Source organism: Erinaceus europaeus, chromosome 3 (assembly GCF_950295315.1).
Source record: "Erinaceus europaeus chromosome 3, mEriEur2.1, whole genome shotgun sequence".
In the NCBI taxonomy this organism is placed as follows: domain Eukaryota; kingdom Metazoa; phylum Chordata; class Mammalia; order Eulipotyphla; family Erinaceidae; genus Erinaceus; species Erinaceus europaeus.
This window is the reverse complement of record NC_080164.1, coordinates 164,578,721-164,584,720: the sequence shown is the minus strand read 5'-3', so window position 1 is coordinate 164,584,720 and position 6,000 is coordinate 164,578,721. Positions and strand designations below refer to the sequence as shown.

Sequence of the window (6,000 nt, the reverse complement as noted above, 5' to 3'; positions counted from 1 at the left end):
CTGATACTATGGCCATTAGTTAAAAAGAAAGGGGGAATTGTTGGTATGCTTCTAATTCTGCTTCTAAAAACCCCTTCTGTTTCATTTGGTTTAATCCTCCCTGCTTAACACTGCATTCTATTTACATAACCACTGTATTCTATTTACATAACCACTGCATGGCATTGGTTTAAATCCCAATGGTTCATTGTCTTTTTGCTCTGCCCCCTCTCCTTGTCACACCCTGATTTTCACCAGTCACTTTTCTCTCCACGCTCTCTACGTCACATCCTGTTCACAACCTACTTGGAAAGTATATATAAGGACAGCATTGTTCGTTTTAGTTTAGCTTGGCTTAGATTGTGCTGCGTCCTGCATGAATAAAGAGATACTGCCTACAGCGCAACCATGAGTCCCGTGTCATCTGTCTCCCACTCATGAAGCTAGTCCAACAGCACTCAGGTTTCAAATTCTGCTTTTATCAATACTATGACTATGCCCATTATGACTATACATTACCCCTCTGTGCTTCAGTTACCTAAGGTAGAAAACAATGAGTGATAAGAAAATTAGAAGTGATAGAAGGAATAAGTGAACATAGAAGGAATAAGTGAACATGGATGTTGACAGGTCGATCCATACTCCCAGCCTGCCTCTCTCTTTCCCTAGTGCGGCAGGGTTCTGCCAATTCCAGGATATATTGGTAAGGTCGGCTGTTCAAGGAAGTCTGGTGGCATCATGTTGGCATCTGGAACCTGGTGTCTGAAAAGAGAGTTAACATATAAAGCAAAACAAGTTGTTGACTAATCATGAATCTAAACTCCAGCCTTTAGGTTCATGATTAGTCGACAACTTACTAATGTTTTATTATTTTATTTTTCTTTTTATAAAAAGGAGGCATTGACAAAACCATAGGAAGCAGTGGGGAAGCAATTACAGAAGCCAGACCTTACACCTCTGCACCCCACAATGACCTTGTGTCCATACTCCCAGAGGGATATAGAATAGGAAAGCTATCAGCAGAGGGGATGGGATACGGAGTTCTGGTATTGGGAATTGTGTGGAGTTGTACTCCTCTTATCCTATGGTTTTGTCAGTTTTTCCTTTTTATAAATAAATAAATAAATAAAAATAAATTTAAAAAGAAGGAGTAAGTGAACTAAAGTATATAAGACTCTTTGGAATGGATCTCTGCCTTGAACTTGGTAGTAAATATCTATCATGTATTTTATTATTTTAATCATATATTCATATAACCATATAATATATTAATGTTCTTATAAACTACATAAAGTACATTATTATAGTAGTATATTTATTCAATGTAATAATACTTATACTAATATGTTAGTGTATGTAAATATATAAAATGTATATAAAAAGGGAATCAGTGGTGATTCACTTGGTTTAACACATGTTACCATGGACAAGGTTCCAGCTTATGCCCCAGGTCTTCTACCTATAGCAAGAAATCAGTGCTACTGGTGTCTCTTTTCCTCTCCCCCATCTAGCTTTCCTTTACTTCTCAATTTATCCCTGTATCTGTACAATGAAATAAAAATAAATAAAATATTTTAAAAAAAGATAAAAATATTTAAAATGTATATAAATACACAAAATTAGCATATACATACTGATATAATAAGTGTATATACCAAATATGTATGTATATATGTAAGCACAGTATGTACTTAAACATTTACACAAATGTACTAAACTATCAGCATTTGTAAATATTATATAGTACATTTTATAGCTATTCATTGCTATCAATGTTTATCTTTGTCATTTCAGCATCTGAAATATTTCCCTTTTTCTAAACATTTTTATTATCTTCATTTCTTGCTTTGAGACAGCCAGAAATCGAGAGGGAAGAGGGGGCAGATAGAGACTGAGAGGTACTGAGAGACACCTGCAGCACCGCTTTACCACTCACAAAGCTTTCCTCCTGCAGGTGGGGACCATGGGCTCAAACCCAGGTCCTTACGTATAGTAACATGTACACTCAACCATGTGCACCACCACCCAACCCCTGAGATATTTTCCTTATCCTTGGGGATCTCTCATCTAATGAGAACGAAAGATGGATTCCTATTATAAGATCACAAAATCTGCTTTATTCACAAGCTCTGCTGATATGCAGTTGTTCCACTGCTTTGGCTTAGGGCAAATATTTTAAACAAGGGAGAGCAATATGGTGGATGGCAAGTAGACATTGAAGAAAAAGAGAGCCGAGGAGCTGCTGGCTGAGAAAATGACCATCCGTGGTGGGTGTGAGGACAACGGGGAGTAGGACAGCCGCTGGAACCATGTAAAGAAGTTCCTTGAGCAATCTGGACCTTTCACACACCCCGATTTTGAACCCAGCACTGAATCTCTGCAATTTTTGTTAGATACTTGTAAAGTTCTAGTGGTTGGTGGAAATGGCTTAAGATGTTAGCTCCTGAAGAAGCTGGCATTATTTAGTTTCAGACAGATCCATGTTGTAGACATGGACACTATAGATATTTCCAGCCTAAACAGGCAGTATTTGTCTAGGCCTGTGGATGTTGGAAGACCTAAAGCTGAAACTGCTGCAGAAATTCTAAATGATGGAATTCCTGATTGCAGTGTAGTTCCACATTTCAACAAGATTCAGGGTTTTCATGATATTTTCTATGGCTCTATATCCATTTCTTTGGACAACCTTTCTATGTCCATTAAAACTTTCTATGTCCATTTCTATGGACAATCCCACTTAATTGTATGTGGGCTGGATTCTGTCATATCCAGAAGATGGATAAATGGCATCTTGATATCTCTTCTAAATAATGAGGTAGTGTATTAGATCCAAACTCTGCTGTTCCATTGATAGAGGGGGGACTGGAGGTTTTAAAGGAAATGCCGATGTAATTCTGCCTGTAACAACTTCTTGCACTGAATGCACACTGGAACTGTATTCACCACAGTTAATTCCCCCATGTGCACCGCTGCATCTGTGGCAAGAATACCAGGACACTGTATTGAGTATGCAAGGCTATTGTACTGGCCTAAGGAGCAGCCTTTGGAGAAGGGCCCTTGTTCCTTTAGATTCAGTTGATTTTCCAAAAATCATAAGAGAAACCATCACAATATAATATTAGGGCTGTTACATATAGACTCACTCAGGGTGTAGTAAAATGGACCATACCAAAAGTAGTTTCCACAAATGTAGTCATTGCAGCTGTGTGTACCTCTGAGGCTTTTAAAATAGTCACAAGTACATATAGTTCCCCTAATAATAATAAATTAGTATTCAATACACATTTGAAGCAGAGAGAAAGGAAAACTTTCCAGCCTTTAGCCAGCTTTCCTGAAATATTCAGTTTTCTTTATTAGCTAAACTGCACGAAGTTCTGGCTTGCCTCACCGATAGTGCTTCTCTGCAGATAAAATCTCCAGCCATCACAGCCAAATTAGAAGGAAAGAATAGGACACTTTACTTATAGTCAGTAACTTCATATGAAGAAAGAACAAGACCAGATTTTTTTCTCTTTTCTTAATATTTATATATATATATATATAATATTTATATATATAATATTTATAATATATATAATATATAATATATATAATATATATATTATATATAATATTTATAAATATATATATATATTTTTACCTCCGGGGTTATTGCTGGGGCTCGGTTCCTGCACTATGAATCCACTGCTTTCTGTGGCCATTTTTTTTTCTTCTTCTACTTCTTTTTTTTTAATCTTTATTTATTTGATAGAGACAGCCAGAAATTGAGAGGAAAGGGGAGGTGGGCAGAGAGACACCTGCAACACACCTTCACTACTTAAGAAGCTTTCCTCTTGCAGGTGGGGGCCAGGTGCAGGGGCCTGAACCTGGGTCCTTGCACATTGTAACATGTGCGCTCAACCAGGTATACCACCACCCGTCCTCTTTTTCTTTTTTTTTAATTTATTTTTTTATTTAAGAAAGGATAAATTAACAAAACCATATATAGGGTAGGAAGGGTACAACTCCACACAATTCCCACCACCCAATCTCCATATCCCACCCCCTCCCCTGATAGCTTTCCCATTCTCTATCCCTCTGGGAGCATGGACCCAAGGTCGTTGTGGGTTGCAGAAGGTGGAAGGTCTGGCTTCTGTAATTGCTTCCCCGCTGAACATGGGCATTGACTGGTCGGTCCATACTTCCAGTCTGCCTCTCTCTTTCCCTAGTAGGGTGGGTCTCTGGGGAAGCTTCTGTGAGAGAGAGCATATGTTCACACGTATCCATAAACTACTGCAAAATATATACCTGAAAGCAGAAGTACACTAGAGTTTGCAGTGAGTACCTCCCTAACACTTCCTCTCCACTATTCCAAGCTTTGGGTCCATGATTGCTCAACAATTTGTTTGGCTTTGTATGTTAACTCTCTTCTCAGCCACCAGGTTCCAAATGCCAACTCTTTCTCTGCTTCCTTCCTTCCTTCCTTCCTTCCTTCCTTCCTTCCTTCCTTCCTCCCTCCCTCCCTTCCTTCTTTTTTCCTTCCTTCCTTCCTTCCTTCCTTCCTTCCTTCCTTCCTTCCTTCCTTCCTTCCTCCCTTCCTTCATTTTTCCTTCCTTCCTTCCTTCCTTCCTTCCTTCCTTCCTTCCTTCCTTCCTTCCTTCCTTCCTCCCTTCCTTCTTTTTTCCTTCCTGCCTTCTTTCCTTCCTTCCTTCTTTGTTTCTTCCTTTCTTTTTTAACAAAAAAACATTTTAATTTTTATCTTTATTTATTTATTGGATAGAGACAGTAAGAAATTGAGAAGAAAAGGCATCAAAGGGAGAGAGAGCGATAAACCTGCAACACTGTTTCACCACTTGCAAAGCTGCCCCCTGAAGGTGGGGATTAGGGGCTTGAACCTGGTCCTTGCACTTCGTAACATGTGCGCTCAGCCAGGTGTACCACCACCCAGACCCCAAATCTTTCCAAGACACTGAAAGAATTAGGACTTGTCAGTGGGCAAGAACTGGCAGTTGCTGATGTCACCACACCACACTATGGACGTTACTATGCAAACTTTGTTTCACTTCTTTCTTTAGTGTTATTTTATGTTCCCTTTTGTTGCCCTTGTTTTTTTATTTTTTGTAGTAGTTATTATTGATGTTGTTGTTGTTAGATAGGACAGAAAGAAATGGAAAGAGGAGGGGAAGACAGAGGGGGAGAGAGAGAGAGAGACCTGTTTTACCGCAGGTGAAGGGAATCCTCTGCAGGTGGGGAGCTGGAGGCTCCAACAGGGATCCTTATGCCAGTCCTTGTGCTTCGCGCTACATGCACTTAGCCCAACTCCCTGTGTTTCACTTCTTATGGAAAATAAATCTGCACATCATAAAAAAAAAAAAAACTTAGAGAAACATTATACTTTATGGATCATGAGAAATTTACTTGATGTCATTAGTGTTGCTGAAATCTGACTTTAAAAAATATAATAGGCACTCTTTACAATTTTATAAATTTGCCTTGAAGACAGATTTTTGCACTTTGAGCTTGCTTGCATTTTCATTAATAACAATGGAAGTGATTGATGCCTAGGAAGAACACTTATTAGCAAATGCACTGTTTCATTGAGAGGAAGAGTCAAATACCCTCTTTTGTGTTAATTTTTGTTAGGGTCAAAGAACATACATCTCAGTTTTCATTTAAGAACTCACATCTTCAGAAGATGTCCCTTTAAAGAAAATGAAGTTCTAAATAACATTAAATGTTACAGCCTGACAGCTACAGCATATTGAACATAGTCTACTTCTTGCTTGATTTCATAGTCATTTAATTATGGCTGTCCACGTGAATACAAAGGTTACCATAATAGTATGTAAACGGTGATATAACTGAATACCTGTGCATGGAAATCGAAATTATCTTCATGCATTTACTTGCAGTGCTTTAGAAGTCAACATGCACAACATTAAAGCCAAGACTTGGATATTGAAAATAATTTAACGTTTAAACAATCATCACTGATGCTTTGAAACTACTTGTTAATAAAAATCATATATTTTCTAAATAATA

General features: G+C 38.2%; 1 pseudogene; it reads left to right on the top strand.

The window, feature by feature from the left end:
* Nucleotides 1-2,173: 2,173 nt before the first annotated feature.
* The window catches only part of LOC103125244 (NEDD8-activating enzyme E1 catalytic subunit-like), a 135,477-nt pseudogene continuing 131,650 nt past the window's right edge, over nt 2,174-6,000 (top strand).